The sequence below is a fragment of the Halichoerus grypus genome, chromosome 14 (genome assembly GCF_964656455.1).
Source record: "Halichoerus grypus chromosome 14, mHalGry1.hap1.1, whole genome shotgun sequence".
NCBI lineage: Eukaryota > Metazoa > Chordata > Mammalia > Carnivora > Phocidae > Halichoerus > Halichoerus grypus.
Genome location: NC_135725.1, coordinates 57,019,274 through 57,032,709, shown reverse-complemented (window position 1 = coordinate 57,032,709; position 13,436 = coordinate 57,019,274). Strand labels below are relative to the sequence as shown.

Below are 13,436 nucleotides of genomic sequence, written 5' to 3'. Positions count from 1 at the left end.
GTGGGCTGTGTGGGAATGCAAGAGGTGACAGTAACTCATTCATGTGGGGGGTGGGGCTCAGCGATGGTAATCAAGGGAGCTTTGGGGACGAGGGGCCATTGGTGGTCACCTTAAATGATAGACAAGGTTTGGAAATATAGCAAAGGAGTCAGCTAGGTTTCTATTAGTTTCCACTCCTGTCTCACTGATACCAGCAGGAATCCTGGTTCTCCATGTTGCTGCCAGAGACAGTCATCCATCCATCCATCCATCCATCCATCCATCCATCCATCCGTCCATCCATCAATGCATACATACGTATGTACATACATCTGACAGTTTATTCAATCATTTATCCATCCTTCCAATGATCCTTCCATTGTCCCATCTATTTTACACTATCTGTGAAGGCCCTACTCTGCAGCATACTGAAGGCACAAATATGAATAACACAAGATTCTAACTTTCAGGGTGCACATAGTCTAGTGGTTAGCTGAACAACTTAAAAACAGATAACAAGCAGTATATGTTAAGAAAAAAAAAAGAAGATAGCAGGAGGGGAAGAATGAAGGGGGGGAAATCGGAGGGGGAGACGAACCATGAGAGACTATGGACTCTGAAAAACAAACTGAGGGTTCTAGAGGGGAGGGGGGTGGGGGATCGGTTAGCCTGGTGATGGGTATTAAAGAGGGCACGTTCTGCATGGAGCACTGGGTGTTATACGCAAACAATGAATCATGGAACACTACATCAAAAACTAATGATGTCATGTATGGTGACTAACATAACAATAAAAAATAAAAAAAAATAGATAACAATACAGTGCAATAACTGTTTAAGGTATGCCTGTATAAATGTCTCTTTTACCCAAAAGGCCTTACCTGATCACCCCGTCTGAAATAGGTTCTAGTTATTATTCTTTTTCTTTTTTTAAATTTTATTTTCTTTTTATTTTTTTAAAGATTTTATTTATTTATTTGACAGAGAGATAGAGAGAGAGCACAAGTAGGCAGAGAGGCAGGCAGAGGGAGAGCGAGAAGCAGGCTCCCCGCTGAGCAGGGCGCCTGACGCGGGGCTTGAACCCAGGACCCTGGGATCATGACCTGAGCCGAAGGCAGCCACTTAACCAACTGAGCCACCAAGGTGCCCCGTTATTATTCTTTTTCATCATATTCTTCTTATTTTCCTTTACAGCATTTATCACAATTTGTTATTATATACTTAATAGTATGTTTATTTGCTTCCTGTCTCCCCCGTGGACTGGAAGCTCCATGGGGGTAAGTTCTATGTCTGCTTTGCTTATTCCTGAATACTCAACACATAGTCTATGTGTGGCATGCTGCAGGCCTGTAGGAGACATTCACCAAATGAATTCATAAATAAGCACTGATCATACCCAGGAATGATCATTTCTTGCACTAAACCAGTGGTTCTCAAAGTGTGATCCTGGGACCAGCAACATCACTTACTAGAAATGAAAATTCTTGACCTCACCTGTTGGTTCACAAACTGGCGCCGTACACAGAAGGCAGAGAGAGAGACCAAAGAAAGAGGCAGACCACTCCAGATTGGTAGGTGGCAGGTTAATAAGCAAGGGAACTTACTTACAAGACTTGGCTTTTGTGGCCACAAGAGAAGTACATCTCTGCACCCACCCACCTAATCTTAAAAGTTTATATAGAAGCCTTAACTGGGTTCAGCCATGTCTTCAGTCCAGGTGGTCTCAACAACACCTTACTCTCTCAAAGCTACATCCTTGGAATGCTCCCACTGTGGAAACAGTAGGCAGAATGTACATCCCAAGGACAGGGGAGGGGGTGAGGAGCCCCCCCATTGCCCAGGTCCTACTTGAGGGTCAACCAGCAGTCATGTCCTCTCAGTTACCTCCTCCCACACCATCCCACACCAGAATTAGAATCAGAAACTTAGAAATCAGCAATCCACATTTTAAAAGCCTCGCGGGTGATTCTGATGCATGCTAAAGCCTGGGAACACTGCACTAAATTAATAAATGGTAATTCTAGTCTACTTTCAACATCTATAGATCTCAGCGCAAAGACAAGAGTAATTGTGTCTGGATTGGGGAATACTTCATGGAGAAAGTGATATTTTCAAGGAAGCCTTGAGCTAGGTGAGCCAGAAAAAGGCAATTCAGGCAGAGAACTGTATGACGAAAGGTGTGCATTAGCCTGGCCTTTGAAGGAATCTATAAGTAGTCTGCATGGCAGGGAATGGCATGAGATGAGGATGGAGATGTAAGCAGGGGTCTTGAATGCCAGGTTTCAAGAAAGGAGGTATCATGTACTCCATTTTCCCTCCCTATGGCTGTCCAGACAGGCCTGAGTCAGATTTCCCTGGGCTCACTTCCCACCCCTTCCTGCCTTTCTCCTCCCTCCTTCCCCTCCTCCCTCTTCTCTCATCTCCTCCCTTCCCCTGGGGGTGAGACAGCTAGGCTCCCAGGCCAGCCCCACCCTGCCCGCCCCTGGCCAGCCAGCCCACTGATGTCAGCTTGGTGGGGTTGTCTGGTTTGAGCTTTGGAGCCAGGCCTAGCCACCTCCCTCACAGCTCCCTGCTTTGTGGGAAAGCCCAGGATGCTGATATGCTCAAGTAGCTCATTGAGGGCTTCCAGGGCTCAGGAGAAACAATCTCCTCCTCTGGAGACATCTTGCTCTGGGGAAGGGAACTGTGGTGTCGGAGCCAGGGTTTCTCAGGACCCAGGCTTACGTCATACCACCTCCAGGGGACTGGCTCCAGGCCCTCTCCTTGCCTAGTGACTCACAGCAGGCCTGGTCTCTAGGGTCCTCAATCCAATTGTGCTTGGAGGTGATGAAGCGGATCATAGCCTTAATGCCAATAGGTACTATGTATCCAGCACTTAATGTGTTGGCACTATGAGTCACCTACACCTTGTAGCTCTCAACTTTATGCAACCCAATAATATTTTTTAATGCCATTTTTACTTTATTTTTTTTTTTTGAGATTTTATTTGTTTATTTGAGAGAGAGAGCAAGAGAGCGAGCAAGAGAGCACAAGCAGGGGGAGGGGCAGAGGGAGAGGGAGAAGCAGGCTCCCTGCTGAGCAGGGAGCCCAATGATGATGTGGGGCTCCATCCCAGGACCATGACCTGAGCTGAAGGCAGACGCTTAACCGACTGAGCCACCCAGGCGCCCCTTCAATGCCACTTTTAGCATTCATAGATAATATAACCAACCCGCATCACAGTTTCATAATATTTAACCAAAAAAAAAAAAAAAAATGCCACAATTAACTTAAAGGAGGAAATAAAAGGTATTTAAAATAAAAGAATATATATTCTGTGCTTGCTTGGGCAGCACATATACTAAAACTGGAACGATACAGAGAAGATTAGCATGGCCCCTGTGCAGGGACAACATGCAGATCTGTGAGGCGTTCAAGACAGAAACGCTTGCATAGAGGACGACTGGCAGGTATAAGGAAGTAGTCATTCCCTGTGAAAGGGCAACAACTATGAACACATCCTGATACAGATATGTTACATTATTGGCTCCAATACTAGCAGCACTGTTGCCAATCAATTACGATTTCTGCAGTGGCGACCTCTCCTGCTGAAGTTCCAAATAAAACAGAGTCCAGTCTCCCTTGATTAACATGGTGCCCTGCCGTCTTTTGTTTGCCCCTCCAGATCCATTCTCCCCCACTTCTCTTCTCTGCTCTTGGCCCCGGGAGCCACACTCATGCCCTCTGATTTCCTGCTGGGTTTGGCCAGTGAAAGTCCTGACAGGAGATGGGGTGAGGGAGGGAAGGGAGATTGGGGTTTTTATCTTTCTGCCTATCTTCCTGTCTATATCCCTCATCCTAAGGCTGCTGCTATTCTCAAGATGGCTATTGTGAGTTGAATGAAAGCCCCCCAAAGCTGTGTCTGTGGAGCGACCTGATACGGTGGAGGCGGGCACAGGCAGGGAAAGAATTCACCCCAGGCCAAACAAAGGAGATAGAAGTTTATTGACTACACTGCAAGGGCAGCAGAGGAGAGGCTGTCTGCCAGGAGGCAGTGGTGGGGGGCTGTCGTTAAGGTGGGTAAGGTGAGGAGGTATGGGGTATATGGAATTTTCCTTTTTTGGTACCTGTGCCCAGTTGTAAGCAGGCCATTGATCAGCTAGGGCTTGTGGATATTTTAAAGTGGGTCGCCTGCTGGCCTGTTTGCATTCAGCCCAGGGGTCACTGTGGGCCCTTTTACCTTACTCAGGTTTCCATTGCTCAAGCGTGTTGCCTAAAATCGGCCTCTACAAATGTCCATATTCTAACTTCTGGAACCTGTGGATGTAGCCTTATTTGGAGAGAGGATCTTTGCTGATGTAATTAAGGCTCTCGAGATGTGATCACCCTAAATTCAATAACAAGCGTCTTTAGAAGAGACAGAAGAGAAGACACAGAAGAGGAGATGGCCATGTAAAGACAGAAGCAGAGGGGCGCCTGGGTGGCTCAACTGGTGAAGCATCTGCCTTCGGCTCAAGTCATGATCCCAGGGTCCTGGGATATTTGCCCCGTTTGGGGCAGGAAGGGGGGGGTCCCTGCTCCCTGGTCCCTGCTCAGTGAGGAGCCTGCTTCTCCCTCTCCCTCTGCCACTCCCCCGCTCGTGCTCTCTCTCTCTGTCAGGTAAATAAATAAAATCTTAAAAAAAAAAAAAAAAAGGCAGAGGCAGAGACTGGAGTGATGCCGCTGACCAAGGAAGGCTGGGAGCCGCCCACAGCTGGAAGAGGCCAGGAAGGATTCTCCCCTAGGGCCTTTGGAGGCACTGTGACCCTGCTGCTGCCTTGATTTTGGACTTCTGGCCTTGAGAATTGTGAGAATAGATTTCTGTTGTTTTAAGCCACCAAGGTTGTGGTGATCAGTCGCGGCAGCCCGGGGGATCTAATACTCTCAGCCACATTTCTCCCCTCTCAGGTTCTGGTGATCTCGCCTCTGCTCACACCTCGGATATAGTGGTGGTGACAGCTGGTGTCTGCCCTATCCTGTCTGGCTTCCCCACACCTGTCCACACCTTTGTAATTAGTCATTTTGCAAATCAACCCCTCCCTGAATTATCTTAACTTGAATGCGCTGATTTCCTGTCAGGACCCTGACAGTTACACCCGGCAAATACACTCCAGGAACATTCAATAGATACTAAACCATGCCAAAATATGTCGTGATTCTTTGTAAAACAGAGTTTAGTGTCTAGGCTCACGTAATTCTAACGTCAGATAGGTGAATGTCCTGTGGACCATATGAAAGCTGTGGGGGAGGGGCAACAGTTTGTCATTGTGTAGGAGTGTCCTAAGCATCACAGGACACCTAGCATCTCTAGTTAAAGGGGTTCCACAAACATGACCTTACAATTTCTGTGACATCATTCTGTTGAGAACCACTGATTATGTAATATCTTATTTAAACCCTACAATGGCACGTTGGGTACTTTCTCCATTTTACACATGTGGAAATAGGCTCAAAGGAACAAACCTGCTTGGGTCTGTCGCGGGGGTGGGATCTGGGGTTCAGACTCAGATATGACTGGATTTAAGGCCTGAGTTCCTATCACAAAGCTGTACTGCCCCTTTGTAGTTTGGGTCTTTGTCAGGGTCAAAGGGCAGAGACAGTGCTGGAGGAGATCAAGTCTAACTCAACATAGGGGCACCTGGGCGGTGCAGTCAGTTAAGCATCTGGCTCTTAGTTTCAGCTCAGGCCCTGAGATCGAGTCCCAAGTGGAGTCTGCTTAAGACTGTCTCTCCCTCTGCCTCTGCCCCTCCCTCCCATACGTGCTCTCCCTTTCTCAAATAAATGAATAAATCTTAAAATAAAAAAAAGTCTAACTCATCACAGAGAAGAGGAGCTCCATCAAAGATGGGAATGGGATGCTATATATAATAATATATAACTTTAAAATCTCAGTGGCTTCACACAGTAAAGATTTACTTCTTGTTCCAGTAAAGTTCAATGTGGATCTTGGTGACTCCTGGGCAGCTCTCCTCCAAGCAGTGAAATCAGAGATTTGGTCTTCCTCCATTAGAAGGCTTTGCCATCTCAGAACCTTTTATTTCCAGACTCACACAGATGGAGGAGAGAGGGTGTGGAAGATAACCTGGGATATTTTATGGGCAAATGTGGAAGTGGCAGGCTTTTCTTCTACTTTCTTCTTATTGGCTGAACTCAGTCATATGGTCCATACTTAGATGCAAGCGGACCTGGGAAATGTAGCCTATATCTAGTGAACATAGCATTGATTCTGCAGAAGAGTTGTCAAGCTCTTCCAGTCCCTCTATCAAAAGCATAAGGAAGAGAGACTTAAGTTCAAGTGTTGTCTTGACACTAAATGACCACCCTCATATCCTGTCCCTTTTTTGGGCCTCAGTTTCCTCATTTGTCAGATGGATTTGGAAGCTCATCCCTCATAGCTACATGATGGCCAGATGTAAGAGGAGAAGTAGAGTGCTGGTTGGAAGAAATCCTGGAGAGAGCTGCACCCACCTGAGGTCTGACTATGCCCAACAGTTCTTCCAACTTAATTTGCCATCTTCTGCAGCCAGGACAGCTCAGCAGATTCTCCTGGTTGTTGAGAAGGCCCTCCCTGTGAAGCTCAAGTGCCTGTGGTATCTTTGAACACTGGTATTGTTGGGGAAGAAGGATTTTCAGGGAACGAAAGAAGAGTTGGAAGCTAGATATGAGAATCTACCAGAGAACTCTGGCAATGGCCCTGAAGATCCAGTGGAGGCCCCAGAGATACAGGCATTAATCCAAGGAGATGCTGGACTTGTGGCTGAGGAGCTGGGATTGTGTGTGTTGGGGAGCTGATGCTCACTCCAGTGGACATCCACTGTTTCGTCTGCCCCAGACCACTCTTCCAGGAATCAACTCTCCCATCCCCAAATTACAAGGTTGCAGTGGGAACTGCTATGTTTCTACAATATGACCCTGGTCCCTGGTCCCTTGACTGGTCCAGGTCAGGCACTTGACCCATACTGGAACAATAATTTTTCTGCTTGGAATTTTGAAGAGATAGAGATGAGAGGAAGAGCTATCTTAACTTCTCTCCAGCTGATTGGTCCAATAACAGATAACTCTGAGGTTTTCTTGACAGCCGTATTTTCCTCACTGTGTAGAAGTAACAAGCAGGAGAAACTGGTCTGATGAGAGAACAAAAGATGAGGAGACTCCCAGAGGCATCTGAGTTTCTGGTTCTGCTCCATTCCTGAGGCCAGGCTGTAATCTAGTCCCTTGTCTATGTGACATGCCTCCGTATCATTATAATTAACTTTCTCCTTGATAGTGCAGGTGGATGTTTGTTATTTACAATCCAAAAAAGCTAAGGAATAATATGAACTTTCTTATCAGATACGTTTATTGATTCAAGTGCATTCTTCTGGTACAACTACTATGTTCAGGTACCACGCAAGGTGCTGGAAATCCAGTGATGAATAGGATAGCCATAGTATCTACCCTAAGGGACCTTATACTTGGAGGGGGGATAAAAGGCCAGGGCAGGGTAAACCTGGAACAAGTACTATGTCGGTAAAATCCAGGTTTATGAGAACATATAACAAGATTTTGAGAACATACAAGCAGAAAACTGAAGGAATGAGCAGGAATGGAGTGGAAGGAGTTGGGAATTAGGATGTAAAGAAGGGAGAACATCCCAGTCCAGAAGAAGAGGATGAATGATAACTCTATCATGAGGTCAGCATCCTCTGGAGTCACAGCAACACTTCAGTTAAAGGTCCTGGTTTCTCACCTACCCCTACTTTGGGCCCCCAGCTAATACACTGGTAAGAAGACTCTTTCCTTTTGCCTGAAAGCAGCCCAGCAGGGACCACCCCCTCTTGTCCAGACTCTTCCATTCCTTGTTGAGATACTGCAAGGGGAGAAATACAAAACGCTCTCTTTCCTTCATTCCCCTTTTGGTAGAGAATTGCTAGATTTCACCCTAATAGCTATTATCCTCACCTTTCTTACTCCTATGTTGAGGGCAGCAATGTGGCTGGCTAATAAAACCACATTTCCCAACCTTCCTTGCAGAGGGCGATGGCTAATGAGAAGTCAGTGGAAGTGATTGGGTAGGGTTTTTAGAAAGCTGTTTAAAGGGGTTCACTAGCTAGCAAGCACCCCTTTGTCCTTTCCCCCTGTTCTTGCTTCTTTGTCCCTGGGACATGAACTTGAGGGGTAGAGCTCCAGCAGTCATTTTCATCTGTGGGTTGAAGTCATGTGCTAAGGATGGCAGAGCAGAAGATAGGATTCCAGCTTCTGAGACTTGTAGAGTCCCCATACCAGCCTGGCCCGCCTGAAGACGGTTTATCATGTGAGAGGAAAATAAGCCTCTATCTTATTTAGGCCACTGTTGTTTTGGATCTCTCTTACTAAGGGCTGAACAAAAGTCCTCATTGGTGTAACCCTAAAAGCCCTCTCATAACTCAGTTTCTCTTCACTAAATAGTCCCCAAGTCATTCATTCAATCATTTATTCATTCACTCACTCAAACACTCTCTGATTGAAGATAACTATCCCATATTCTGAAATCAGATGAGATTATGTGGGTATAAAATTGTGTGTTGTAAATAGCAAAGCATTAAGCACATATCAAATTGTGTTACTAATATTTTATTACTGTTATGATTTGTTGTTATTCAAGTGTCCAATTAAGAAGTTTTAGTATATAAGGGCGCCTGGGTGGCTCAGATGGTTAAGCGTCCACCTTCGGCTCAGGTCATGATCCCAGGGTCCTAGGATGGAGCCCCACATCTGGCTCCTGGCTCAGCGGGGAGTCTGCTTCTCCCTCTCCCTCTCCCTCTCCCCCTGCTCATGCTATCTTTCTCTCTGTATCTCTGTGTCTTGAATAAATAAATAAAATCTTTAAAAAAAAAAAAAGAAGTTTTAGTATATAATATGAAATTTGCTGGAGGGAAACTCCTGTTAAGTGGTGTTGAAATCCGGTGCTATTTGGTATTGTGAAGAAAGGATATGGGGCGCCTGGATGGCTCAGTTGGTTAGGCATCTGACTTCGGCTCAGGTCATGATCTTGGGGTCCTGGGATTGAGCCCCACATCAGGCTCCCTGCTCAGCTGGGAGTCTGCTTCTCCCTCTCCCTGTGCCCCTCCCCCAGTTCGTGCTCTCTCTCTCAAATGAATAAATAAAATCTTAAAAAAAAAAAAAAAAGCAGCAAAGGATGACCCAGTACAAGTGCTTTTCAAACTGTAATATGCACAGAGAAGAACTTAGGTATCTTATTCAAAGGCAGATTCTGACTCAAGAGGGTCTGGGGTAGGCCTGAGATTCTGCATTTCTAACAAGCTCTTAGGTGAGGCTTCTTGTCCTGGACCTTTGAATAATAGGGACCTAGGAGATATTTCCAGGTACTGGGGAGAGAATTGAGGAAAGAGGAGAAAGGTAAACTGAAACCAGAGAGAAAAGGATTTCTGAAAATGGTAAACGAGTTATGTAGAGGCTCCATCTTCAAGCAGGTTAGTAACAATTTTAAAAAGCCAGGAACTATGCATACATTATTTCATTTAATTCTTACAACCTTATATAAGGGGAATTCTAATCCTTATTTTACAGTTGAGAAAATAAGGGGAAGCTCAGAAAAGTTAAGGGAAAGTCACACAGCAGGTAAGTAGCAGGGATTGGATTGGGACCCAGGCTTTTCAGAGGCCAGAGCCCGTATTTCTTTCTAAGCACCTTGCTAAAATTCTGGGGAAGCAAATTCCTTTTGCTGAGTTCTTCCTTCTCACCCAGGAAATGCTGGTTAGGGGAGGAGGAAGAGGCTGCCCTAAGGAACCAGCCCCACCTGTTTGGCTCAGTTCTTATGTAAGGTCAAGGCTTTCAGTGGCCGCTAAGCTTTGTTTTCAAACACTGGGGCCCCAAAGGGTGGGAAGTGGGAGGGGTACAGGTGGGATGTTTACAAGTTTTGTTGACAATTTCCACTTTGTAAGCCTAGTCTCCTTTTTGGAGGTAGCCACAGTCCAGAGCAGCAGGAACATGTCTTGGGAAGTGGGAGCCACAGAGTGAGAGCTGCCCTGGCTCTGACCTGGGACCCTTGCTTTCTCCCTGGATGCCTGAGGCCTTCAAGGGGCTACTAAAACACAAGTTTGGCTCAGCAATTGGCTGTCAAGTGCAAGGCCCCAGTGAAGACCCTCATTTCCTCCCAAAATAGGAGATAAATGAGCACTTTGGGTCTCCATAAAAGGTAGGCCACTTGGAGCAGAGCCTCTTTGATAGGCTCCATCTGCCAGTGCTGTTCCCTGGGGCTCTAGTATAAATCTGAGCCATTTCTGTCTCCAGTTTCCAACATGTGATTAGATTTTGTCTAATTTCCCCACCATAGGAAGCTGGGGAGGGTGCTTGCACAGTAAATCTTTGATTGGGAAGGTGGTTCTATCCATTTGAAAGGATGATGTAAAGGAGAGAGAGGACTAAGTGACTCGTGTATTCAGGGGGTGATGCAGAGGAACAGCTCAGGGTGCAGGAACAGGATAAGCCTGGGATCCCAGAGCAGGGTTGATGAGGTACTGGGGGAGAAAATCATGGAGGCACATCAGGAATGCCAGTCTGAGTGCAGAAAAGCATGGAAGAGCTTCCCGGTAAGAAGAGAAACCAGGACACATGATGTGGTCCCCTTTCCTCTCCAGAGGACAAGCTGTGTTCACTTTGATGTTAGCTCCACAGGTATGCTGAGGCTATTGGACGCACTGGTGTCAGGACTGGGATCCCGCTAGAGCAGCAACACCAGAGGTGGGAAGAGATGGGGCAGAGGGGACAGCCTTCTCATTGAAGGTTGCCCAGAGGCATCCTAGTGTGGAGTGTCTGAAGAGGAAGGACTTAATAGCATCTACTCTGGCTGAGCCCAATTCATCTTCTAGCCTTCATTCCTTCAGGAATGTTTTCTATTCCCAGGATCCCACTTTCCCCTCCTTTCTAAGACGGGACCAGCATTTCCAAGGCAGTGAAAAAAAAAAAAAAAAAGGCTACCAGATGGGCTGCAACATGGAATGGTGTTGGATATCCCAAATCACCCTCACTCTGGCTGGTCTGGTCCTAGAAGCAGAGGAAAGCCAGGAAAACCCTCTCTGGAGCCCATGACCTCTACCGTCTCCCAGCCACCACCATCTTCGGGGGTAGGCCACTCCAGATGGTTGACAATACTTGCTGCCTCCACTTTCTTGATTTTCATTCTCCCAGAACTCTATAGTCTAGTTTTTGCCCCCTCTCTACCCTACCCCACTGAAACTGCTCCTACCAGTGGCAGCAACAGTCTGGACCAGGACCACTTCTCGGTTCTTACTTTAACTCTGAGCCATTTGCCTTTTGATTATAATCCTTTCTTCTTGAGAAATCTCAACTCTGGGGGTTCTTAACCAGGGTTCCATGAGTTCTTAGACTGTCTTCAGGAAAAAACATCACACAGTCCTTGAAATTGTTATACAGAGTTGTACAGATGTGCATCTTTTTAGGGGGGTGGTCCAGGACATTCATTCCATTCTCAAAGGAATCAATGAATTGCCAGTGTTAAGAACCAGTGCTTTTGACATCTGGCTATGATTAGGTTCTTCCAGGGATGATCCAAAACAACAATGGTTGATTAGACTTTCATGTATACAGAGGTAAGTCACAAGAGCAAGGATGGTGATCTCACCTAGGAAGTCCTCAGGGACTCAGGCTCCTTCTAGCTCGGCTCTGCCAACCCCAGGATTTAGCCCTCAACCTCATAGTCCAAGATGATGTCCTCTCATGCTCCAAGCAGCATGGTAGAGTGACGGACAAAGAAGAGTGTAAAGGATATGCTCCTCCTGTCTCTCAAAGATTCCTGGATGCTGGTTTGTGACATTTCCATTACATTATTGGCCCAAACTTAGTCACATGGTCATATCTGTCTGCAGAGAGGCTGGGAGATGTCTATTCTGGGCAGTCATGTGCCAAGCTGAAGATCCTATAACCATGGATGAAGGGTAGAATAGATATTGGGGGATAGCTATCTGCACCTGTCATACTTTCCAGGACACCTCCAAGGATGGATCCTGTTGACTGGTTTATGCTTTCCACTTCCTTCTAGGACATTATGGCTGGGAAGCTACATTTCCTAGACTTCCTTGCAGCTGGCACTCCACATGTGATTTAGGAACTGCCAATTCAATGACATTACCTGAGACTTGATCCTGGAACAAAGAGGGGAGTAGCAGCAGGTGAGGCATCAGTTTTGCTGGTGTGGATAGAGGCCGGCTGGTTTCATGATCACCAGCTTCCTAGTTCAGCAGCTTCCTGCAGCACTAGTGTTTTTGTGGCTTCTTTCTTAATTACAATGGCAGAGGCATGGTGATTCTGAGGGTTTACAGGTATTTCCGGAAGCTCCATTTTAGTCTACTCCTCCACTCCTTGCAGCAATGCTATAAGCCAGAGCTTCTTAAACTTTAACGTTTATGTGAATCACCCGAGGATCCAGGTAAAGGGTAGATATGGAGTGAGATCTCAGATTTTGCATGTCTAACAAGCTCCTGGGTAGTGTCTGATGGTCAGGATAGATTTTTGAGTCCCTCAGTCCTAGGGTGTCCTCTGCTCACCTATACCTGTTCATAAATTCCTTTCTGCTTTACCTAGTGATAGCTTCTGATTATCCAAATTCTGTTGATGTTTCTTCCTTCTCTCTTAAGGGATCTTCTTCCTGTGTTTGTCCCTTAATATTGGTGTAACCCATGACTCTGGCTTAGGATCATTCTGCAGACTTTTCCTGGATGATCTCCATCCTCTGGCCTTCAAACACTACCTATATGCTTCTCAAATCCCTACCTCCAATCCGTACTATCTCCCTTGCTCCAGACTGCAGTATCCACAGCTGACCAGAACTGAGTTCTACAGATGAGCAGGGCAGGAAGGAAAGCTTCTGTGGTCAAATAAGTTTGGGAAATACTGTGTTAAATAAAATGAAATTTATTTCCTTGCTAAGTTACTTCCAGAACTGTTAATGTGTTAAAATGCATTGCAAATTTCCAAGAGAGGGCATGTAATACCCAATACTTCTTAAACTTATTTGGCATCTGTATTGGATACAATCTGCTTTCTCAGTTTCTGTTACCACTGCCTAAGTCCTGGACCCCTAGCCTTTTGCTTTTCTTGAACTGTAGCCAACAGTGTAGTTCTGTGGCCCACCAGCTGCTCCTCCCTGCATCTTGCACTGTTTCTCGTCCTTCCCTGCCTCATGTCTTTTACATCATTCTTGAGGATTAGGGTTTGCACCTTCATAAAAGGCATCAGCATATAATTCTTGCCTCTGCTCTGTTTCCCAGGGAATCTGGGCTAATACAGCCTTCCACAGTCTACCCCCGCTCCCTTTTTCCCTGGAATATTAATATCTCCTGGAAGTCAGGTTCCTAGAACACACTTTGGAAGTGCTGTTGGTCATCTTTCCTGATATATCTACAAGCACCTAAGACTCAGCATGTCCAAGACCTAATCAA

At 46.1% G+C, this 13,436-nt stretch overlaps 1 protein-coding gene and 1 non-coding gene across 4 annotated transcripts in view; one reads left to right on the top strand and one right to left on the bottom strand.

The window, feature by feature from the left end:
* SPINK4 (serine peptidase inhibitor Kazal type 4) overlaps positions 1 to 13,436 on the bottom strand; it is a 68,748-nt gene that overhangs the window by 24,600 nt on the left and 30,712 nt on the right. The window lies entirely within an intron of this gene.
* On the top strand, positions 3,296 to 3,402 carry LOC118518353 (U6 spliceosomal RNA). The gene has a single exon (XR_004908583.2). It is a non-coding gene; the product is annotated as a U6 spliceosomal RNA (small nuclear RNA).